At 47.3% G+C, this 25,843-nt stretch overlaps 1 protein-coding gene across 2 annotated transcripts in view; it reads right to left on the bottom strand.

Moving 5' to 3' along the window:
* Positions 1–25,843, bottom strand: part of LOC138534910 (flavin-containing monooxygenase 3-like) — a 349,886-nt gene that overhangs the window by 77,784 nt on the left and 246,259 nt on the right. The window lies entirely within an intron of this gene.

Below are 25,843 nucleotides of genomic sequence, written 5' to 3'. Positions count from 1 at the left end.
ATGAGGCCCAACTAGTTTAAAGTGATTTGAATATATTGTTTATTTTGCTTATTTGTAGGCTGTTCACTTCTTTTTTAAAGTATTCTTCAATGGCATCCTTAGCCTGAGACTCTTTGCCATAGTCCTTGACAACGACACAGCTGCAGCCAACCACCTTTCGGGGTTTGCCTTTTCTGTCAATTTTACAAAGGCCAACCCACTGTGTGTTGATATATGGGAAATATAAAGCAGATCTGGCTCTTGGGGAATGGACTTCAAGGTGCCTGCCTTAAAAGAAATGGATAATACCAAAATGTGGGTTTGCACCTTCAAGACTCTGGAAGCAGTGGCGATTTTCCATGAATAAGAAACAAGGATACCAGGCATATGGATTAAGGATTCCTTTGCTTGATTTTTCAATCACAAAATTGGGCATTTTGCAACAGGGAAGACCCATGTCTGTACCAACATGTACCATTTCCTACGTCTTCGCAAAATGATGTTGCCTTTTTAACACAATACTAGCTGTGCTCGAGGGAGGGAGAACCACTCTCATGCTTAATCAGGACCATACATGTTTCAACAGAATTCATCGTTTGTCAAATGCTAAACATGTCATCCTCCATCTTCTTCAGGACCATTTCTTAGAAAAAAACATTTTGCAACAGGTCTGCACTGTAATATAATTCAAGATAATAGCACATTCTGAAAATCGATCCCATCATTCCCTGCTCCGTTATCATTTCCCAGAACAGGTGATAGGAAACACATCGAGAGAGCGTTCCAGGTTGAACCTCTGTGCCTAGAACCGTGGTGTCCTAAGAGCTGAAGCAAGCCGCCTACAGTAGAAGGCTGGCACCATGCATGGTGCAGTGCTGCCACTGACGTGCAGGATTAGGCATGACAACGAGGCCAGAAGCCTTACAGTGCCATGTGGCAAGTTAACAAGGGCCGGACGAAGGGAAGCAGCATGGCACAGATGGGTCGCCATGAGAAAAGGTGAGTGGGAGGGGGTTGTGGGAGGAGGCAAAGAGGAAATGTGGGTCGAAAGAAGAAATGACAGAGCGTTGGAGGGTGCAACCCCATTGATGGGAGGGGCTGAAGGAAAAAAAGGACAATGGTTCAGGGGTTCCTCCCTAAAATGAAGGCAACTGCATAACATATGCCATCATCGCACAGATCCGCCAGCGTTTTTGATAGTGTAATGATATCAATCGATGCAATATATTTATTTTCTCTTTATGGTTCAATTTCCAGATGAAAGTCCTCTAATGTACTGCTCCCGCAGTGTAACCCCTCAACCTCAGATGAGAAACACGCTGTTTCAATCTGAATATTTTGTTGTATTTAAAATAATAAATCAAGGAATTAAAGGTGGTCCCGTTACTCACAGAGCTGGAGAAGTCGCACACAATACATCCAATGGACACAGGCAGCTTGTCTACAGAAAGGAAAACACATGCTGCCTGCTTTCATCTCACTAATATTTTCATTCGAATTTGCATGAATAGTAAAACAAATATGAACGACAGACTACTTTGGATTATAAGTGCCACTACTTCACATTGGAGATACACAAACTGACATTGTTTGCTATACATTTTTATTTGACTATCAATCAACAGCATGGAATTATACTTGCCTCCAACCCACCTCCACCTTGATATCAAAAAAGGAAGCAGTTGGAAATATAAAAATGAGTTCGTGTTCTTGGAAACCCTTAACAAGTATTGGCATCAGAGAAATATATTTATTTAATATACATTTCACCAATTGTTGAACCGATTCAAATTTAAAATGTTGGCCACGATCTCGGACACACTAGTGGTTCATAGTTTAGCCGTGAATACTGTTTGCCATCTACTGTAATGTTTGATTGCTTGCAAATAATTGTAAAGGGTCGGGTTACCCTGGAGTTATGTTTCTTTTGCAATGATGTGACAGCAAAGCCTAACCTATTGACTATGGCAGACCCTAATCAAATACGTGTCATTCTACATTACAATTTGAGATGTCAAAGACCACAAGTGATCCAAAAACCTTAGGAGGAAAGCCCTATTATCATGATGCGAGCTAGGGGTTCCTTTTGTGTCATGAATCACAAAAGCAAATACACCTTGCACTATATTCCCCCTTTCAGTTTTATTATTTTTAAACAAGGTACCCCCAAATTGCTATATGGGATTTGATACATTTTTGGGAACACTTCTAAATTTCCTGGGATCATAGGACTCACTTTATATGTGTATGTCTAATGCCCAGGACAGGCAGGGACATCAACCTGCTTCAGGCAGCTCCACCAAATAAACTCTTCCTTTCAGTCCGTCCACCTGCTCCCAACATCGGTCACAGGTAATCTGATTATGCCTTGGCAAAGATCTCTGCATTCAGTCCTACAACGCTATCGCCTTGCATGTGCTAGCTCCTCGTTTCCCATTGGTAGCTCCTGGTCACTCGTTAATGCTTGATACCCATTAGCTGTTCTTAGCTCCAGCTTATCCAATCTTAGTTTTGATCCCTGGATATGTAGTTTCATCTGACAATTGACTAAAATGTCTTCACGCTATTGGATGGTCTCCTTGACGACTAATGAACAACCTGTGCCAGCACATTCAAACATGATGTTTGCATCCTGTTTTAACATACCGTTTGCAATTTGTTCATCAAGAGTTAAACTGGAATCAACATCAAGTTGTTGAATCTCATAACGTACTGCACTTCCCTTGCTAAATGCAAACCTTTCAGGTTTGGATAAAGTTTGTTTGTTTCGTTTGTTTGTTTTTATTACTTGTATTGCGCACCAGACCCTGGGGTAACCGGGTGCATTTTATAAGACAACTTAAAGTTTAGTTACAAGAGCAATGGCAAATAGAGAAACAAGAAATATACAAAAATGTACAACCGAAATATGCAAAAATATACAACAGGCAAAAATGAAGATACACGTATTTACAGTCCTAATCGGAAACTACTAGGAATTAAATAGGTCCAGGCAGTAGGTGATCTATTGTTTGTCTGTGTTTTTGATCCACATTATGAGGTTATGTCGGAAAGTGAGGTAGGGTTGATCTGTCTTCAGGGTGGATGGTAGGGAGTTCCAGAGTTGAGCTGCTTTCACCTGAAAGCTGCAGCCACGGACTCTGGTCAATTTAACTCTAGGTGTAGATATGCTGTTAGAGTTAGCGGATCTGGTGAGTCTTGTAGGTTTTATTCTCGTGAATCTCGCAGAAAGGTAACGTGGTGCGGCGCTGTTTAGGCATTTGTAGACCAATGAGGCAACTTTTAGTTGGATTTTCTCCTGAGTAGAAAGCCAGTTATTGGCTCTTCTAAATTTGTTAATGTGGGCTCTCCTGGGAATACCTAGTGCTGCTCTAAGCGCATTGTTCTGCAAGATTTGAATTCTTTTGATAACTTCCTTATTGGCCCCAATATAGAGCGAATTGCAATAGTCCAGCTTTGATAACATGAGCGCTCTCGCAAGTGTGATGCAGATATTGTTCGATGGGAAGGGTTTGCCTGCTTTTATCAGTTTACAGGTGTAGGCGGTTGCAGAAGCCATCGCGTTGACCTGCTTGTTGAAAGAGAGGGTAGAGTCCAGGTAGAAACCCAGAGTTTTTACCGCGTGGGCAGTTGTAATTTGGTTATTATCAATATTAAAAGAGGAGTTGTTTTTTGAGGGTAGAAGGTGCGCCCAGGATAATGATTTCAGTTTTGTCATCATTCAGGCATAGTCCGTGAGTGGGCATCCATGCCTGGATGATGAGATACACCCTGTTCACCAAGGCCAAATCCTTGTCGTAATCATTGGTAAGTGGTAGGAGAATCTGAGTATCATCTGCATAGTTAGTGTAGGTGATACCAAGAAGGTCCAGATCATCGAAAAGGGGCTTCGTGAAGATGTTGTAGAGTGTAGGAGAAACACAGGATCCCTGAGGCACGCCGCATGTGATGGGGATGGAGTCTGCTGCCGCAGTGGTGAAGAAGACTCTCATGGTCCTATTATTGAGGAAGGATTGGATCCAGTTTGTGGCTTCTTCAGAAAAGTGTGCGGCCATATCCAAATGCCTACAAAGGACCTTGTGGTCAACAAGGTCGAATGCAGCTGATAAGTCCAGGAGGAGGAGTAAGGCTGGTTTGCCTTGATCCCTTAGCTGATCGATTTGCGCCTTTAAATCTAAGAGGGCAGTTTCAGTCCCGTGCTGGGGACGGAAGCCAGACTGCCGTACTCCTAGTAAATTGTTAGTTTCAAGGTGTTTCTGGATTTGTGAGTACGCCACTTTATCTATGATTTTTAAGAGGAATGGCACAGTGGTGATTGGGCGGTAGTTCATGGGTATGGCTGGGTCTAGCGTCTGTTTTTTAAGCAGTGGGAGTACCCAAGATTCTTTTAGGTTACTGGGTATGGAACCTGTTGCGAATGAGGTGTTAATGAGTTTTGAGATAAAGGGAGCCAGGTCTCTAGCTGCGTCCTTTATCAGTTGGGCTGGGCATTGATCCCCCTGGAAGTTAGATGGTTTGAGTGACAGTATGATTTTTTCAGGCTCAATAATAGATACTTAAGAGAACTTGAAGCGAGAATTATCAATGTTATTTTTGGGAGGGGTGATGGTTATTTTGAGCTTAGTATCCAGACTAAGCGAGGATTTTTTTGTGGCAATTTTGGATTGGAGAGTTGTCACTTAGTTAGCTAGGGCTTGCTGAATATTGGTGCACCATATTTTATCTTTGACACAGTTGTATGGCACTGGAATGGGAGATTCTATTCCCTTTAGGATGATGAAGAGTTCCTTCATGCTAGAGCTGGCTTGGGCTATTCTAGCATTGTAGGTTTCCTGTTTAGCCGACAGTATTTCCTTTTTGTAGAGGGTAGATATGTCTCTGAGAGTGCTCTTATTTTCTTCAGATGGTTGTAATTTCCATGCAATCTCACATTGTCTTTTTTTGGTGCAAAGAGTTTTTAGGTGGGGGGTGTACCAGCAGTTGAGGTGGCCTTTGGGTTTGCTTCGTCTCACTTTAAGTGGTGCAATTAAGTCCAGAGCAGGGGACATAATTTTGCTGTACTCATTTACTGGAGTTTCCGGTCCAGGTTATCTGGTAGTGAGTTAAGTGTAGGGAGGATGAGCGGGTGTAGGTTATCTGGGATGATATTTTTCTTATTCCTTGTCGGGATGGACGGTGCTGGCTGGGCTAAGGTAGGAGTAGGTCTGTCTGTTTCTAGAGCAAATGTTATAAGGTGGTGGTCTGTCCAAATTAGTGGGGAAATCGATAGGATGGAGGCGTTACAATTGTGGTCTGCCACCCAGTCAAGTATTCTACCCTTGTTGTGGGTAGGGTGAAGTACTCTTTGTGAGAAGCCTAGTTCAGAGAGTAGGTTAGCCACTCTGGTTGCCTGTGGGTCGCTTTGATCATTGAAACCCAGGTTAAGATCCCCTAGCAGGATAACTTGTGATGATTGTTTTAGGTTATGCGATAGAATGGTGGAAATGTCCTCCTCGAAGGTTCCAATAGGGCCTGGAGGTCTATAAATAAGGTGGATGGTGAGGGTATGAGAGTTATTAATGGCTAATTTAGATGTTAGGCTTTTGCAGGATTTAGTGTCATTAGAAGGAGCTAGCCTGGTGGATAAATTGGATTTAACAATAAGGGCTATGCCACCTCCACGGGCTTCGCTTCTGTCTACTCTTAGGATGGTGTAGCCGTTGGGGATCGCTAACATGATGGCTGGTCCTGTGGCGGCATGAAGCCAGGATTCTGTAATGGCCAAGAAGTCAAGGTTTTCGGTCTGAATAAGATCAGAAATCTCAATGGTGGGAGCAATCATGGATCTAGCGTTAATTAATGCACCTTTTAGGTGGGAAAGGGTGGCTGGAGATGTGCATATCTTTTCTTGGGTCGTGACAGAGGTGTGCATACGTACATTCTGTGTCTTCAGGTTTAGGCTGTGTGGTTTTTCTGTACTCCTATTAGGTGTAGGTTTGCTACGGTTAGACGAGGTCAGTGTTCTGGCGCGCGGTTCATATAGTTTAGCAAGTCTAGCTCGGAGTCTGCCGTTTCTAGAAGTGGCATTGCATGGTTTAGATTCGAAGGACCAACATTGTTGGAGTACTTCAGTTTGGTCATTACGACTCATCAGTGGTTGGGGTGAGTCTGTGTCATGGCAGGGGAGTGGGCCAAGCGTTGAAGGGTAGTGTATTCAATGGTGGGAGCGAGTCTAAGTGTGTAGACTAGGAGTGTTGTTAATGTGAAAAGGGCAAGTGTGGCTTGTAAGGTTTGCAAAGTCTGTTGGAGATATGTATTCAGTCAGTCACCCAACATAGCTTTATTCAGACATGTTCCATAAAATAATCACAGTTCAAAAAAGGAAAGATCACTACATTTGAATGCCTTATATACACTCTATATATAGTGATATAGACTCTCTATGGGTTTCATGATAAAATCTAACAATTTCAAAAGATGTTTATTACTAACGTTTGTCATTCTAAGACTAGGTGCTTTCCTGTGCATTTTGAGTTTTTGGCAATTAGGTGGCGCTAACCACATGTAATGCCAAAACTATTGGTATTGGAATAAGGAGGAACACAGCCTGCAGATGTTGTTTGGTTATTTGTCTTCCCTGTCAACGGCCCTGTCCATGCAAAGGCTTATGTGACTTCTCAACCCATCCCTGCCTGTCTCCGTGGAGACCACACCCATTACAGACTCTTAAATTGTCAATCAGTTGCATGTCTCACAGGCTCATCAGCAGGCCTATGAGGTGCAGCTGACTGACATTAAAGGGCCTAGGGAACTGCAATATGATCTCACATGGGGTCAATCATTGATTCCCTTTACTGGGATCCCTGTACATCACCAACCGTCCCTGGAAGCCGGCACATACATAAGTCCTGTGCAAGCAATGTTTTGATGAGCTGTGTGTTGAGCTGTGTTGTTTGGGCCTTTTTCCAAACTGACTGAGCATTTTATTAGCATGCTGCGGACACTGTAGTTTATGGTGAGTTGATTTGGTTTCTATCAATTCATGCGCACACTGCTACCCCCACACAAACACACTGCTCTTTACACACATCTACTGACCCCTCGCACACTGACTGCCCCACCCACACAAGACCACCACAATGCCCACACACATACACATTGCTCGCCACACACACAAACTGCTCCCATACACACAGCCCCCAAATATGCACTGCCCCACCACACAAACACACCTCCCATGCAAATATCGACCACCTCATACATAATGCCCACACACTACACGCACATACTGCACACACTGTCCACACACAGTAACAGTGCCAAATCACACACAAACACTTGCTCCTACAAGCACTAAGGTCTGCATTCCTCATCAAGCTTTTTAATGCTTATGTTAAAATGTGTCATTTATAAAGCGCAGTGAGACTAGCTTCAATGACGGCCGAGACGGCATACTAAATGCTCCTAAAATGTGCGCATGTGTACACACAAACCAGTGTACGCGCTGCTAAAAATGTCACGGGAGAGAACTGGGAAGTGGCATTGGTTATAGATGTCAAAATTGTAAAAGTAGAGAACGCATTGAAAAGTGAAGTGGGAGAAGTGCAACCCAGTTAAGTGAAAGGTCAGGGGGCTATGTGCATATGGTCGTGAAACATTCATATTCATGAAATAGGTATTATAGCATAAGGGTGGGCATTAGGGTGTGCTTCAGACACAAAGGCCAGGGCAGCCGCCTTCTGTGGCATAATTAAATGCAATTAATACTGCATAGGCAACATTTTTACTTCCCACACAGCCTGCATTTCATTTCTTTTGCTCCCACACAGCCTGTTGCTGTTTGCTAAGACGTACACGCTCGGGTGGGACTTTCTTTACCCCACTTGCAGTACGAGCCAGTGTGCCAACAAGACAGAGGGCCCCATTACAAGCATACCAGACTGGAAATAACGGTGCCAGTCGCACCGTACCGGCACCCTATTCCAGACCGGCATTCTACGTGATGCGATGCCGCAAACACCGTCACCACAAGTGACATCCATGGTGCTACGGTATGTGACAGCACCGTGAACGGAATCTGCGGAATGACCTCTAGGGCATGCCTGAAACACCAGCACAGCGGTAGTATGAGCACATTCCGAGTACAGACTTCACAGAAACACTGCCATAACAGTGGCACCGTGACAACCGCACCGGAAACACTGGCATCGTGGACCAGGCATTAAACAGTGTCAGGTGTGCAGGAACCGGCCACAGGTGGCCAAAATCTGGTCAGCTGCACACCATGAGCACTGCAAATGCACAAAAGGACCACGCTCAGGCCCCACACCCCTTCCAACACAACCATGCTGGCAGCTACAGTAGTAGTAATGGAGCTGAAGGCCCTGTATGCAGGGATTCAACTGGAAGATATGATATGATATGATATTTTATTTATTTATATTTATATCACGCTTGTACACAGGTGTTTCAGAGGCAGAGGAAGAGGCAGAGAGGCAGAGTAGGCACCCAAACACAGATCCACACCCTCTACCGACTAAACAGGAACGCCATCACCTCCATAGTCGACCTGATCCATGACGACATTATCAGCCTCATACACACCCTTACTGCTATCCCCCCCTTGCTCAAGGTAGTGTCTGTGCTACATTTCCTGGCAACCGGCACCTACCAACACACTGTGGGTGAACTGCACGGGCTATCCTAACCCTGTTTTTCGGGGGGCCTTTTTCAGGTCCTGGATACCGTCCTGTGGCATGTGTCTGACCACATTGCCCTACCCAGGACACTTGACCAGGTTAATGTGCCAAAGTTGCAATCCATGCCCTGGCAGGCATGCCCAACATGATTGGTGCGTTGGACTGCACACATGTGGAGCTGGTGGTCAGACATGCCATTGAGGCAGTTTACAGGAACAGGAAACTGTACCACTCCAGGGTGCATGGCACGTCACAGCGGAGAGCGGACCTGGCTGTTGGGTGAGTTGAATCACCAATGAATGTGAACTGTGGAATGGGGGGAGATAAAACACTGTCTCAAGAGCATACCAGGCTGGTGGGTGAGATGAATCACCAATGCATGTGCACTGTGGAATGGGGTGGGGAGTAATACTCTGTCACCAGAGTGTACCCGGCTGTTGGGTGAGTTGAATCACCAACGCATGTGCACTGTGGAATGGGAGCACATCCAAACATTATGACTGCAAAGCTGGGCAGGCACATCAAATTCACTACAGGTACCAGAATGCATCACACCAATGCCACATAATCCTGCAAAACACACTGAGCGCAACCCCCATCGCCTGCAGCACAGACAAGGCATACCAATGCAACCCACCTCCCCACCACCAGTGTACTCCACAGCATGTAGCCAGTTCACCTGCCTGTTACAAGTGCACATACACATATGCATGTGACATGAATGCAAATAAAACAAAAATGTAGCACAAATGAATGGGAGACAAGACCATTGTACGACATGCAAACGAAACCCGAATTGTGTGAATTGGCGATGGAAAAGTGATTGCAGACAACTCACCCACCTAGCACATTTTATTGTGAAGGAGATGGCACAATAATTATTGGCATGCAGGCAATAGCCTTGGTATTGCCTGCATGCCAATAATTATCGTGCCATCTCCTTCACAATAAAACGAAAACCATGATTCGTACTTTTCTGTGTATACATCCACATTAATCAGTTTGCATGAATCATAGATGATTTGCAACCACTTCCATGCTGCATTTCCAAAATTCAAAAAATGCAAGTACGACTGCACGCATGTAGCCATTCGCTAAATAAATGCAAGGTTAAATGTGTGCGCGTTAACAAATGATTGCTCATGTGACTTCTGCTGGCCAAAGAAACATGTCAGCCATCTCAAGTAGTAAGATGCTATTTCAATGCAATAATACATAACACCCACCATGTATGAAATTACCAATTAGATTGGCCAGAAAAGGAAGGAGTGACATTATGGGGAACCTGAACAAGGGCCTCATCATGAGGTTGGCGGTAAGCAGCTGGTGATACTGGCAGTGTGATGCCAAACACGTAATACTGTTTCTGGCACCTGGCTCCCAGCGCCACTGGGACAGTACAAGTCCTGGCAGCCCGCCAAGGCATGCGCCGGAAAATGTAAGTCACCATTCGCGTGGGGTCACATCAGATTCCATGCAAATGTGGACTCAGAATCATTGCCAATGCCAACAATGTTGCCTGTGCCCCTGTGACAAGTCTGCCTAGTCGGTCCACTGCGCCCGGCAGGGTCAGACCAGTCGGGCTCAGTGGCGGGCAAGCAGAATTGTAGTTTGCCAGTCCGGAAAGAAGGCTCCTGGTAAGCCCACCGGCAGCGTTGTATCCGGACTGGCAAAATACCAGTTCCACCATTTCATTCCAGGTACAAGTATGTATGCAGCAGAAAGCAGGCAGATCACAGAATCAACATCTAACCATCTGTAGAAATTTGAAACTGCAATTAACATTGACAATGCGCCGGATACTAGCGTCTTCTGTGCCATTTGCTGTGTTTTGTGTCAATCCCATGTGACAGCGACCAACATACAGACTTTACTTAAATGACACTGGAAGCACATTGATTCAACCCTTTTGTGTCCCTCCCATGCAGGTCATACGGGAGACCCCTTCATGCCATGGCTGATGACACCTGTCAGGCAACCACAGAACCAGCACAAGTAGGGCTACAACCGTGCTCACATCAGGACACAGTTCACAATCAAGCAGTCATTTGGGTTGTTGAAAGGCAAGGTTCCGCTGCCTGAGCAGATCAGGGGGTGCACTCATGTACAGCACCGTGAAGGTGGGCAAGATAGTGCTGGGATGTGCCACGTTGCACAACATGTGCATCAGATGCAACATACCACTTCACCCGGACATGGACAAGCACACAGCAGAGGTGGCGGGTGAGAATGACAGTGAGGACGAACTGCCATCGCCATATAGCCGGGATGCCATGGAAGGCTGTGATGCACGTGATACACTGATTAACTACTATTCCTGAGCACATCACACAAGCACATGGCATAGGCCAGCAATCACAATCTGCACTGTACAGGGAATAAAACACTCGCTCACACTAAAAATGAATGTCCAGTCACGATTTCTATGCAACACCAAGTGTAATGTAATGAATATAATGCAATAGCAGATGGATAAACACCCCCGCCACTACTATCCCTCCCCACTTCTCCTCCCCAACTATCCCTCGCCCTTTCGCCCTCGCCAACTTGTGTCACGTTGTCCATGTAGTCCCTGTCAAAGACACATCCAGGGCACATATTTGTTGTTCAGCGTATTTACGGGCCCACTTGCCACCAGGTGTGCCACTGTGTGGTGTGGTTGACAGGCACATCGACTTTCGCCTTGGGCTGCTATAGATAGAACTTGCGGGCTTGCTGCTCGTGGATGGCATTTGTGTTGTCTCACTGGTCTGTCTATCCAGGGGCACCTGAAGGGACATTCCCATGGGCTATGCAATGGAGGGCATATTGCTGTTCCCTTCGTGAACCCTCATGGCCATCAGTACAATGGCAGTTGTAGCACGTCCAGGGGCTCGTGCAGTATGATGGCCAGTGGCCTGCACAGTTTCCCTCATCATCTGGGCCTCTTCAAGGTGCTGCTGCACTAGGGCAGTTATGCCATTCTGCCGTTCTTCAATATGGCGCAGACAGCCGTCCATTTCCCTGACACTGGGGAAGGGCAGGCGTTGTGGGCTTCTGAGGTTAATTGGGCTGAATTCAGCCCACTCATAACTCGTGTGGTCGCTGGTGTCCCCTGTGGTGTCTCCAGCATTTCTGACTGCGTCCTCTGTGCTGGAATCCTGGCCATGTGCATATGGCTGCTGCGATGGGGGTACTGTCTTGCTGCTTGGTTTGTGGGCAATAGAGGCACTGCAGGTATTGCTATCTGGGTGGATCGGTGCAGCAGCAGTGGTGACAACAGCAAGTGGTGCTGCCTGGATGGATGCAGCAGCAGTGGTGACAACAGCAGGTAGTGCTGCCTGGATGAGTGCAGCAGCAGTGGTGACAACAGAGGTAGTGTTGCCTGGGTGGGTGCAGGAGCAGTGGTGACCACAGCAGGTTGTGCTGCCTGGATGGGTGGGGCAGTTGGGTCAGTGGCAGTGATCGCTAGTGTGGTGGTGGTCTGTGCAGCATTGCGCCGGCATCGTCTGGTGCACCTTGAAGTGCTTGGTTGGGCTCCTTCCCTGTCAGATGATGTGCCTCAGGGAGTCAGAAAGGCATGATGTTAGGGACCAGCATGGATTCAAGAAGCACTGATACATGCATTATGTTGGTTGTGGTCATGCTGTAGTGGGGACATGGTGTTTTACATAGCATGGTGCACACATGCTTCTTTTGTGCGTACTCAGCTGTAGGATGTGGGATGTTTATACATGGTAGACTGCTGTACTGAGTCTACTGGCGCAGTGTCCTGGCACTTGCTGGGTACGGTGTTAGGGGGATGGCCTGTCAGGCTGTGGGGTGTTGGAGGATGAGGGGGGTGGGGTGGATGGGGAAAGCATGGGCTTGATGGCTGACCCAGTTGTAGGGCCAGTTTGTGCATTTGGGATCTCGGCTCGGCCTGGCAGGGACATGGGGAACACATGTAATTTCCATTGCGTGCAAGGGTGGTCATGTGTGGGTGGCGATGATGGTCAGCATTGCTGTGTTCTGGTGGCAGTGGCAGCATGGTGGGCACACATGCAGTACACTGTGGCAGGATGATGTGTTGCTGTGTGGGGGCACTTGGCCGTACAGGGTGCCGGTGCAGTGTTCAACATGTACTCCAGGCATGGCTCATTGTTAGGGGGCCAGGGTGTATGTTCACAAATGCAACCTGAATGTTGGTTCATGTGCGGGGGGTGGGCATGCAGGGTGTTTTGGGGGGATTGTGGATGGTGCTAATCCCATTTCATTGATATTTTGGTACAGTGGTGGGAGCAGAGTGGCCAGGGCTGATGTTCATTACATTGGGGTTACGTGTACTCACTGGTATCTTTGGGTGTCCCAGCTCCGGCCTCTGCAACACCAACCCCTTCTATCTACTCCATGTGCAACACACTGCTGCACGTCTCCTCCCTGGGCATCAGACGTATTGGTGAGGAGGTACCACCACCTGTGGTCATGCTCTGTCGCCAGTGCGCAGAGAGCATGCTCCGGACCCTCAGGCACAGGTCGTACCAGCCCTTGTAGCAATCTCTCACTGTGCGTGGTGTTGTCTCCACTGCTGACACCTTGTGTGCCACCTCTTCCCATATTCCCTTCTTGCGCAGCTGGGTTTGGCGGTGCTGATCATTGGTGAATAACTCCCCTACATGCGGGACAATGGTGTCCGCAAGCATGTTCAGCTTTGCCTCTGAAAAGCACAGCTGGTGGGTCTCACGGACGCCAGATGACATGGTCCTTGTGCTATTTCTTCAGTCAGGAGGGGTGGATGTCGCCTGTGAGTTGCAGATTGCAATGAATTTTGTTTTTGTAATGGCCGTCGGCCTGTTTCCTGTTCCGGCAATCACTTTGTTTCCAGTCACGGTAATTGCGGTACACCAATTTCCAGAGCTGCTGGGTCCGGCATTGCAATGCCGGATCCAGGGGCACTGGCACCAACTCAACGGTGTTGTCAGTTTTGGTGACTTTTCACAGTGTTTCTGTGATGCTGGTGCCGCCATTTCTGGCATGCCAGAATGCACGTGTCCAACAACCCATAATCATCCGTTGATTCTGGAACCACGGGTTGCCAGAAACTGTGGTACCGGCATCAGGAAAACTCAGTAAACTTAACGCCAATCTCATAATGAGGCCCAGAGTTAGCCTTGAACAACTGAGTCAACTAACTTTAAGCCATCCTTTTGCATTGGGATTGAAGATCGTATTGCTTGTAAAATATCATATTTCCTGCAATGCAGCCACGTGGCGAACACAGGACCCAGAAAATAAACAAGTTCTCCATGCACACAGTTGCGCGATTTTGTGGAGGAATCAAAACTGGGCCCTAAGCTCCAAACAGCAGGCAGGGGTTCTTAATGGATGATGGGGCGGCCCTGCTTGAGGAAGTGCAAAGGAAGCTTGCACTAGTGCTGCCCATGCAGTAGATTTATTTTTGCATGGAAGGCAACTGTGCACTTTCTCTATGCGGGAGGTACATAGTACATGGACATGGAATGTGTATACCTTTTTTGCATATGAGGGGAAATTGTATCGGCCCTGCCTTGGCTGGACGAATATTATGCATGTGTGGGAAGGCTCTATTGGCCCTGCGTGTGATGTTAATACATTCTCTATATGAGGCAAACATGCTTTGGCCTGGTCCATGCTGAGCAGATATGTGTGTTCACAGCTTGCGCAACACTTGGCCTGCCCATGTTCTGTTTATGTTCTTTATGTGAAGGAAACCTGCACAGTTCCCGCCTAGAGTGAACCTGTATCCATCATGTTGGCAAAGCCTGTACTGGACCTGCTTGTGCATCACATATGTTGTGTGTGTGAGGCAAGCTTTCACCAGCCCAGCTCATGCTATACATAGAATCTTGCTGTGCAGTAACTTTGCATTAAATGTACCCATGGGTGGTATGCATAGGATTGGAGTATGTCTGGGTGTGCTGCACATTTATGATGTATGTGTGGGTCACGTGTACTCCCCTACTCTTGCTGTAAATGGTATGTGTGTGAAGAAATCCTACATTGCAATCTAATTGCTGTGCCTGCTCTGTCTGGTAACGATGTTTGCCAATGCACTAATGAAACCCATTTTAAAATTTCCTTTAAGTTCTGAAGGAGATGAATAGCAGAGAGGTCTGGCTGTTTTGTGCAGCAATAATGAAGTCCATGAAACAACTGCAAACAGTACAACACATCCTACTGAGAGGTAACACTGAAGGTAACTTGTCGAATCAAAAGAAAATGGGGTAAGTGCCAAAATCATTGAAGACTGTGGATGCTATCGAGTATAAGAACACATGTTCTCTAGTGAAATATTCTCCCTCTCCCCTTCTATCCTGACTTTCCCCTATCCCTATACTTGCCCATCCGCCCCTGTCCCCCTATAATGTGATTCTGCTCTGTATTCATGTAGAAATAACAGGGTAGATCCAAATAAAGAGGGGATTTGGAAACATACACTTCCCGTGGTAACATGGGCCTTGACACACTGCTGGGAGGTTGGAGATGGCTCTCTCCCCTGGCGGTTCTCTCCTAAACCCTTCTTGTTATGCTTGCACGAAACCAGGGCTCAAGGCCGCCATAGCCGCTCTACACTTAGTTCTGGTTCCTTTACAAGGGCTCCAGCAGCATTCCACTGACAGCTGCCTCTCTTCTTTGACAATAAATGGCTTCTTTAGTAGTATGCAGTCATTGGCTTATCCAAATAGACCGGACTAGTGCCAGCTCTCTGTTTCCAAAAACAGTTTCAGAACATCACCATTACCAGTCTTTGTGGCAATCATCAAAATGGCCACCGTGCAGCAATAGCAGCGATAGTATTTGGGGCACAGTTCCACCGAAATTCTGCAAGAAAGTGCATTGTACGAAAGAAAATGATTTACTGGCTAGTTCAAGAACATGATGAATATTTTTTGTTTCCTCTCTGTCTTTCCTTCCTCTTTCCCCCACGGTGAAGAAGTCTGCAGTTGTATAGCAAAGCGACGAAAGTCATGCTCAATCGTTTTGCACTTAACAAAATGGCAGTATGAAAGGTGATACAGATATGCACTTCTAACGTTCTATATTTGACAGCCTTTATTGTCCCAGCATCATCAGTGTGCTTTAGATGCCCACAATGGTGTTTCAGGGAGTTTGTACTTTTGGAAACGTGCAGCTTCTGGACAGATATTCAGAGGAAGCAATAAACTTCTTATGTTGGACAGTGGCGTGTTTTCAACTGTATTCGGATTGGTAGGAACCTGCCTGGATTCAGGGGCTCTGTTGGGGAACGCAATGTTGTACCATAAAATGACTGTCCCTCCGGAGGGCTATGTTGGGCCCTTTTAACTCTGATCCCTCTGTTCACATGCTTGTAGCCTCCTAGGCTCACAACCGATGGCCTGCTTGTTGACTTAGGTTCAAAGAAGGAGGACACATACACACGGAGAGTATTGGAACACAACTTTAATCTCTTAACTCCCAACAAGAACTGACGCTTGCGCGCCTTCTCCCATAAACCCCTGCTCCCCCCATTACGTCATGCACAGCCCGCCTCTCTCGCGAGCGGGGTTAGTGTTAACCTTGCAACGGCCGGGCAACACCACCCCCGGACAAATATGTCCAAACGTCTGCTTAACATTCCTCAACCAACCGCATCGGTTTCTTGATTATTCGACGGGGTCTCTCATCATGAACTTTTGTCTCCGTCATGTCCTGTGGTTCAATTTCATTCTCTGTCCCTCCCAGATCACTTTCAGGTGGAGTCCACAGGTCATCTCGTGGCGCCCACTGCTCTGGGGTGATGGGTCTCCCTGACACCTCAGGCTCCTCTCGCTTGACATAGTGTTTGGATTGCTGGCAGTTCCTCGTGATGGCTTTGTCCTGGTTTTGGGCTGTGACCATCGTCTCTTTTATGTCGGTGACTCGCATGGGGTTCGGATCAAACCGTGGGTCTGTCTTGCGAATCATTGGTTGCTGTACTAGAACCTCATCACCTATTTGAAAGTCCTTTGGCATCGCTTTCTGCCTGGTATCGGTGTCCTGTTTGTCCCTTACGTTCCCTTCCGCATCTATTTGGAGCACCACTCTATCAGCGGGCGCGCTGATCGTTGGGTTCCGTGGGATGCGTGTCTGCACCTCATAGCAAAGCATGAGCTCCGCAGGCGTCTTGTTCGTGGAATCGTGTGGCGTGTTTTGGTAGTCTCTGAGGAGTCGACATAGAGCCTGATGCGTGCTGACTGCTTCGATCTTCGCTCTCTGAATAGTCTTTTTGATCGATCCCATAAATCGCTCCGCCATCCAGTTTGCTTGTGGATAGCGGGGGGTCATCTTCATATGCTTGAAACGTAGATGCTTCGCCAGCATCCCGAACTCGTGCCCGCAGAATGGTGGTCCATCGTCGGACTTGATTATTTTGGGGATCCCCCACTCGCTGAGTATTTCTTCTAGCACCGACGCTACGTAGGAGAAAGCTGTGGAGGCGACGGTCTTAACTACTTGAAATCGAGAGCGTTCATAGATCAGGAGTTAGAGGTAGTCGCCCGATTCCGTGGGTCCGTAGAAGTCCATGGCTACCCTTTCCCATGGGTACTCAGGTATCTGGGTGTGTTGTAGCGGGGTAGGAGTCTCGGCAGGTGAGGTGCATTGGCAGGCGTGGCAGTTCTTCACCCATTCATCGACTATGGCACCTAGGAACGGAAACCACACATGGCATCTTAGTTGTTTTTTTTTATTTTCGGCACCCCTGTGCCCTTCATTTGCGGTCTGAACCACCTCATTTCTTAGCGTGGCCGGGATGACAATGCGGCAGCCTCTGAGCAGGATGTTGTTGTCCTTTATGGCGAGTTCACTGTGGACTCTGGCTAGTCTTTCGATTTCCTGTTTCCTCACCCCTGGGTGGGCCAACATGGCTCTCCAAAAGTCTACCCATTTGCTGGTCGATGTGAGGCTGATCGCAAGAGTGGTTGTGGCGTCTGCGGCAGATGCAGCAGTGACCATCTCCAGCGACAGAGCCGGTGGTAACGAGTTTGATGCGTTGTAATGTACATATGCGACATCCCCTTTGCGTGTGACTGGGGCCCCAACTGGGTGTTATGATAAATAGTCGGCCGGGTTTAGGTCGCCCCCAGGTCAGTGAAGAATGTCATAATCGTACTCCTGGATGCGTATTCCCCATCTCTCAATCCTCGGAGGCATCTTGGTGTGAGGATTGCTATACAAAGAGAGGAGGGCCTGATGATCCGTAATAAGGGTGAACTTCTTACCAATCAGGAAGTTGCGAAAATGTTCACATGCCCATACCGCGGCAAAACTTTCTTTCTCTGCCTGGGAGTAGGCAATTTCCGGCATAGACAGTGCTCTGCTTGCGTACTCTACCACGTGTCTGGGGTTGATATCCATGCCGCTGGTCTGAGCCAAGATGGCCCCGAGGCCAACCGGACTTGCGTCTATCACCTCCGTGTGCCATGATGGATTGAAGTAGGCCCGTCGATGGGCCTCTGTGAGGGCGTGCTTGATGTCTGCGAAGGACCATTGACATGCTGGTGTCCACTCAAACACAGCATCCTTCTGCAAGAGTCTTCGGAGCGGCTCTGTGAGGGAAGCATAATGGGGTATGTACCTCGCCCAGTATCCTGCCATGCCTAGAAATGACCAAACATCCGCTGTCTGTTGCGGTTCGCTGAGGTTGGTGATGGTGTCCACTTTTTCCAAGTCTGGCATCATCCCCTCACCGGAGAAGATGTGGCCGAAGAACTTGAGCTTGGCTTTGCTGAAATGGCATTTGGCGATTTTCAGCATGAGACCAGCGGCTTGTAGTGCTTTGCAGGTGGCGCAGAAGGCTTTGTCATGGGATTCTTTTGATGACCCGAAAATGAGAATGTAGTAGTCGTAATTCAGCGCAATTTGTATGGGTCTAATGATTTGGCGAATGGTCTCCTGGAAAATCTCGGCGGCGGACGAGATCCCAAAGTTTAGCCTCCGGTATCTGAATAGGCCATAATGGGTTGCGAAAGTCGTGATCACTCTGGAATCAGGGTGCAGCTCCAGTTGATGGTAGCCCTGTATTAGGTCGAGTTTTGAGAACATCTGGGCGTTGTTCAGCTGTACGATCATGTCCTCGATGCATGGACCTGGGTGCCTCTCACGTTGGATGGCAGTGTTGGCTACCCTCATGTCTACACATAGGAGTATTTTGCCCCCTTCTTTGGGGACGATCACAAGGGGGGATACCCAAGGTGTAGGCCCTGTTGCTGGCTCGATGATGTCATCGTCGAGTAGCTGTTGGAGTGCCTTCGATACTGCTTCCTGTAAATGGAACACGACTCTTCTGGGATGTTGCGGCACTGGTCTTACTGCAGGGTCTATGTGGAGTCGGATGGGGGGACCTTTGTGTTTTCCCAGGTTAGAGCAAATCTTTGGAAATTTTTGCGTGATGTCTTCTTGCGTGATGAGCTGCTGAGATTGCCCACATGTGATGGCCCCCATGAGGCGCTTCTGGGTTTGTTTGTCTGGCATTGCTGTGATGGTATCTCTGGCTTTGACATGTATTTCGATCAGTCCTAGACGGGAGGCTGTGTGGTAACTGAGTAGGCACTTACTTCTTGTAAGCGAGCGAATCACGTGGAAGATGGTGTCCACCTGCTGTCCGTTTAGGAGGAGGCGGCGTGTAAAGTGTCCCATCGTCTGCAGCGGGGTGGTGGCTCCCCACTGGAAGATCTGTGAATGTGACGGCTCTAGCATTGGTGGGTTTGCCATTTTGGCATAGTCCTGTTCACCCATGATGTTGACAGTGGCGCCAGAGTCCACCATGAACTGAAACAAATTGTTTTCCATCTTGATGGGAATTTTGGGGGCTTCTTTGGCTTCCTCATTGTCGAGTATGAGGTTGACAAACTCATCCTGATTATGCTGGTCATAGTATGTGTTGTAGTGAGTCGTTTGCATGTCTTGGTAGTAGCCCTCCTCGCCATAATCGTCAGGCGGACTATCGTATTCGTCTGTTAGGTAACAAGGTTGGTCTGTGTGTTAAGGGGTATTTGGGTAGTTATACCTTTGGTGTTCGTCGATGGCTCTTACAAACCGCCGTGGGTTCTGCCGGTAGTACTTTGGCTGTCTATACTGCTGGGGTGGTGGCCGAAATGTTGTCCTAGCAGGCGCACACCGTGTGAAAGTGTCCTTCTCTCCCACAGTTGGAGCATCGTTGTGATAGGGCTGGGAATGCTCCAGAATGTGGAAACGTCACTCCACAGCAGTAGCATTGTCTCTGTTGACGCGGTACTTGTGGTTTTGGTGGTCTATATGGGTGCTGTCCTCTGTCACCCTGGCGAGGGGGCGGTATGGCTGCAATGAGCTCAGCAGCGTCTTGTTTGGGGTTGCTGGCACCGCCCATGGTGTAAGCTTGGGCGTCAACCCTCTCGTATATGCGGGCGAGCTCGCTCACTTCTGGAATGGTGAGGGGATTCTTCAATAATTGTTTTTTGAGTGCCGGTGAGAGGCAACCCTCGATGACCCTTAGCCTTATTGCCTCTTCCAGGGAATATGCATCAAATTGACAATGGGCCCCTTCACCCGTAGGCGGGTTATGAATTCATCTACGGTCTCATGTGGTTTTTGTGAGCATTGATTGAACAAATATCTTTCATAGTCCCGGTTTACTTCAATTATGAGGAGCTTATCCAGTGCTTTGATTAGATCTGTAAAGTTGTATTGTTCAGCTGCAGGGATTGTTTTCACGATAGTCTTGATCTTGCCTCCCACCAGGTTGAGAAAAATGTCTCTGATGTTGGGTGAGTCACCATCGCCCGACCCTCTCACAAAATGCTGAAAGTCCCCCTCCATTCAGTCCATCTGGGCCCTTTTGTGGCCTGGGGGGCCATAGTGTAAGGAGGAGGCATCCGTAATTGAATTGATTTCGCTGCGTGGGCAGGTTGTGGTGACGCTGGGTTGCTCATCTCGTGGAGTCGGTGGGGTCCCACCTGTCACTTTGGTGGGTAAGATGTGCAGCAGTGCACAGTCCTTAGTGCTCAAACATTGGACAGTGGGGTGTCAGAGTTCTGGGATGTGAACTGGTCGGGGTATAAACGGCGGCTGGACAGGCGTGCACAGTTGGGTTTGCAGATGTGGGGCACTGGGCTTTGGTTGTTCCACTCACCAGTGTGTGTAGACCGTGGCAGCAACAGTGCAGGACGTTGGTATCCTTATGGCAGGGAGTTTAAGCTTGGATAGACAGCACTCCTGCAGCCGGGGCTGTCTGCCGTGTTCACGGACACTGGATTCACTGTGGCGGGAAGATTGATGCGGGCAGCCCAGAGACCAGCTGGGCTGGTGGACAGACTACGTCTGTGCCGATGCAGCGGCCAGGCCGCCTGCGACTTTGCGTCGCTTGGAGTGCATGAAGGGAGAGGCCGGCTCACTCGGATGAGGGTCGGAAGGCACTCGCGCTCCACGTGCCCGTTCCCTGTGCAGCGGAGGGAGAGGCTCCCGTGGCTGGTGCTGGAGGGGCACCGCACATGCGTGCTGCTGGTCGCACGTCGGATAAGGAGGAGGAAGGAGCTTTGCAGGCTGTCAAACGAGGGCGCTCCGGCAGCTGGAACTTCGTATGTATTTTTATTTTTTATTTTTTTTGAACAGGAGGAGGAAACTAGGCGGTCTGCCGAAAGGAGGACTCCGGTATACGCTGGAACAAAAACTCATCGCCAGTGTTGACTTAGGTTCAAAGAAGGAGGACACGTACACACGGAGAGTATTGGAACACAACTTTAATCTCTTAACTCCCAACACGAACTGACGCTTGCGCGCCAGTTGGTTGGTTGGTGGATGGTCGCAGAGTTTCTGTCAGGCTTAAGATCTGATGACAACGACTGGATGCAGGTTCAATCATTGGATGAAGGAGTGTCTTGCCTGAAGAAATCCAGGGTGAGAGCTTCAGGTTGAGGTGGGGGATGCCAGAATGTTGATGGCCTCCAATCTGCCCGCCTGCCCAGAGCACTTTCAGGCTCATATAGGATTAAGGACGTAGCATATTTCGAAATAAATACAAACATATATTTGGAATGTGGAAGAAATTTCAGGTTCAGAGGGGGTTGTAGTAGGTGTGATTAGCATGGGCAAGAGTCTATTAATTAAAGATAAAGATGTGTTACTTAATTCTATAATGGGGTTGACCGAGATTGCGACAATTTGTAATGAAGATTTGTGCAGCATTGGTTACACTGTGTACCAAAGGCTGTGATATTTATGGTCATTCTGATCATCTCTTCTGTGGTAATTGTGAGGAATTCTATGAACTTTGGTAGGTTTCAATTCTATCCTTTCTGAATTTTAATTATCTTTTTTTTAATCAAAAATGATTTTAATATGGCGTTCATCCCCTGTTCCACATGCTGGAATGGGGGATAACGTCCCAGCAGCCCAAGTCATTGGGCCGAGCGAATCCACAGCCGATAAGGAAGGAACCAGGACGTTATCCCCCGTTCCAGCCTATGGAACGGGGGATGAAGGCCATTAGCACCCCGGGTTGGCAAAGTGGTAACCTGAGGTGCTAAAAACATTTTTTTGATATCTAAACGGGATGCACGCGGCGTCCCATTGTAGGAAGGACAATCCTTTTCCAAGATGGCCGCCATGAAAAGGGAGGGCTACGTAGCCCCTCTTCCCTTTCCATGGCGGCCAGCAAGAGACGAGGGGAAGGAGCAGATGATATGATATGATAGGTTATTTATAACGTGCTTAATACCCAGAGTTTTCTAAGTGTGCACCTGGGGTTCGTACCCGTGTTGCTCCGCATCGTCTTGCTTCCAAGGTGAGCACGTTGCCCCTTAGCTGTCCTCCTGAGACTCACCGCTGCCAAAAGAAAGTAAGTAGAGGGTTGGGGAAAAAAAGGGTGATGGAGGGTAGGGGGAAGATGGCGGTGAAGGGAGCCGGCCGTCAGGCGCTTGGAATGCAGGCTTGTACGGGCCGTTCAATCCCCCGTTCCTAGCCATCTGATTGGCTGAATCCCCCCACCTGGGTGCTAATAGGTTATCTGACAGTTTGTGCTAGGAACTCAGATCATTTTGGTCTTAACAGGGTGTCTGATAGCTCTTTGTAAATAGTAACTATTTCTTTAGTTTCATTTTAGGCATATTGTGTCCATGGTACAACAATCTATTCTTCTGTTCTATCATTTTGTGACATTCCCTAGTTCGGATTTGACAGGCTGCTTTGTCCTTGGGCCAATGGAATTTGCTCCATCAAGTTCAAGTTGCCTGCCTGCTTTTTTAGGAGGTGGTCATTTTTTGTTATACCATTGTTAGCCTTGTGTTTGAGAGAAATGGTATCCAGAGTTTTGGTTAGTTTCTGGTTAAGCAAGTTTCGGAAGGGTTTTAATCAAGACCGGGGAGACCTCAGAATTTGTTGGATGGGTGAAACTCTTCAGAATTGTACCTGTTGTTATGTGGAGAGGTCTCATACATGCTTCATGTATCAATAAGTCGAGGTCACACTGACCACACATTGATGTCTAACAGAATCATGGGACTGAGGACCCCGATCCCATCAGGTGTTTCGTTCCAGACTCTATGAACATTCTTTCCACTTGTTTTGTTGATCTTGAACCCCCACAATCTTTTAAGGATACTTATCCAGATTGGGCTATCCTTGCTCCAGCATACTTGGAAGGAGGAGAAATGTAAGAATGATGAACAATGCCCGAGCAGTGTGGGATATCAATGCTGGAATAGCAGTGGATGAGGCCGGCCGGGCCTGACAGAATGGAGTGTGGCACCCGGTGCTAGAAGAGGAGAGTACGGTGGACGGCAGGATGCAGATAGATTAGAAGAGCTGAGCGTAGAAGAAACACCTACAAAAGGAGGCCAGGAATGAAGTCTTTTGAGAGAACTCTGCATGAGATCTTGAAACTAAAAGTACAGAGATGCCTAATGTCACTAATGAAGCGCTTTGACAAAGCTTTGTCGGTGTGAGCACTGCAAAAGACTGGCTTGCTGAGGGTCTCAATTGAGGTGCCCTAACACACGCAGATGGGTGGATCAGAGTACTGTAAGAGAAAGTGGAACTTCACACCATACTTTAAGTTCAATTGCATACGTCAGTATTGGTCCAAGGACGTTTGTAATTGTGTATGAATTGTGTTAAAAAAAAACGCTTGGGATGACGTAGTTCTGAAACTCAGAACAGAGGTTCATTAACAGAGCTCTATGCGTAGGCCCAAGATCTGGAGTGCAAGTCACTGCTGCAAATCACGATGACTGATATCAGTCCTGGATTGGAGGTAGTTTCTTTGATTCACGTGTGGCTCCCCAGACATGATTAATGTAATGACATTTTATAGCTGAACTTCTGCTGTTTTGGTGATGCTAAAGAGCCATTGCTGGAGCTGTGTGTGGAGCGCAGTCTGTTTTATCTGTAGTGCTGTAGAGCAGGATTTGTTTGCATGGAGGGGGAGGGCGAGCTCTGGGTGGGACTGAATTGCAGGGGGGCCGTGAGACAGCTTGATGTGCTACATCAGAGCTGTGCATTTGCCCCAGTAGATGAAGAGCAGGGCCAGGTGCATGCAACATTTGAATGGCTGCTTTGGCAGATCGGCATACATTTGCAGAATTTTAGTAGTGGGGCAGCAGTGAATGCTGAATGTTGGACATAACAAAAAATTGTTAACACAGTATATACATACATACAATCAACAAGCCACAAGATCAGCAGAGATCAGCATAATGGAAAAGAATGACCAGAGAAAGCAGGGTTAAAATTAGATCTATGAATTAAAATTTTGAGTTCATTATGGCGATATACTTAGATCTATAAAGAATAAATGTCATATTAGTGGCAGTAGTTGTAGCAATAGAGGGCTATTTTAGATTGATATCTCGTCGGGTAAAACTGTCTCTAAAAAGTGAGTTATGGCTTTCATTACTGAAAATCTAACATCCTTAAATAGGATACTCCATATCTCATTGTCATTCTTCTCCATGTACATAGATAGTAACTTACTAAAGTGTCTATCACGGATGGCTGTTAAATTTGGGCATGACACAATTATGTGTTGCAGAGTTTCCTTTACATTGTGTTTCTCACAAAAACGGCAGAAGTGATGGTCTGCTGGGATAGATTTGCGTCTGACCAGGATTTCTCTCGTTGGCCATAAATTTAGTCTTGTCCGCAAAAATTTGGACATAAGACAATTTTTATGTAGTCTAATACGCTGCTAGAAGGGACAATGAATGACCAAGGCAGAAGGCGAATGGTGGTGTGATGACAGCTTGTGGCTCTGCCTAGTCACCCCACCACCTATCCTCCCTAACCCTGGCAGCACTGTCTCCTTCACCTGGGCCGTAGCATACCCGTTTACTTGTTATTTGTGCTTGGGCAGGAAAGGCACAGATCATCCAAGGTGTGGCTGTAGTTTGCTTCCCTGATGATGAGGATGATGACTAAAATTGACAATTGTCTGAGCATGGGCAGAGAACACTTTGCAAGATGTAGCATAATGTTCGTAGATCACTGGAATACACGTTTGTGTTTAAACACATAGCATTGCATATAGGCATGGGGAAATGACTTCCGTCCACTTCCGTCAAGCCTTTTTACTTGATACCGTAGATTTTACCAAATACAATTCTGCCTAAGGAGAAATGACTGAATTTATTTGACCAAAAAATGTTAGGTAATATGGTATATGTGTACTGCATAATAGGTGGGGTGTGGGGTAAGGGTACAAGTTTGGGTAGGGAGGGGATTAGGGGGAGTTGGGGGGTCTCCCACCACATTATAAAATAAAAAGTAAAAAAAGTAAAAAGTTAATTTCGATTTTTGGTAAAATAGATTCGGTCACTTCTCCATTAGGTCAAATATTTTCGATCAAATCATGCACATCCCTTTTTACTATGTCTTTTAGTGTGATTTTGTGGGTGTCTTCTAACACTAGTTTTGGCTTATAGAAGTCTTTACTTTAGCTTGGGCATATTTAAGTAATTATGATGACTTCACACCCTCTCTGCCATCCAAACTGTGTAAGAAAGCACTGAGGTGAGTTTCTCCACACCAGAAAGCTAGAGGTCACAAAGAAGGCAGGGACTAGGAGTGTGACGGATTGCCATTTGGCAAAGGTGTAGAAGCACTGGCTTTTTTTATTTGGAAGGCAATCGAGAAAGGCTTCAGGCCCCTGTCTGGGCCTGTCCGGGCATGTATGGTGCTTCTGGAACTCTGAAATTCCCAACTAGCTGTGATACAGGCCA

Source organism: Ambystoma mexicanum, chromosome 1q, assembly GCF_040938575.1.
Source record: "Ambystoma mexicanum isolate Mex_15411 chromosome 1q, UKY_AmexF1_1, whole genome shotgun sequence".
Taxonomy (NCBI): Eukaryota; Metazoa; Chordata; class Amphibia; order Caudata; family Ambystomatidae; genus Ambystoma; species Ambystoma mexicanum.
The sequence above is the reverse complement of the archived record's forward strand: the minus strand, read 5'-3'. Positions and strand labels throughout refer to the sequence as shown.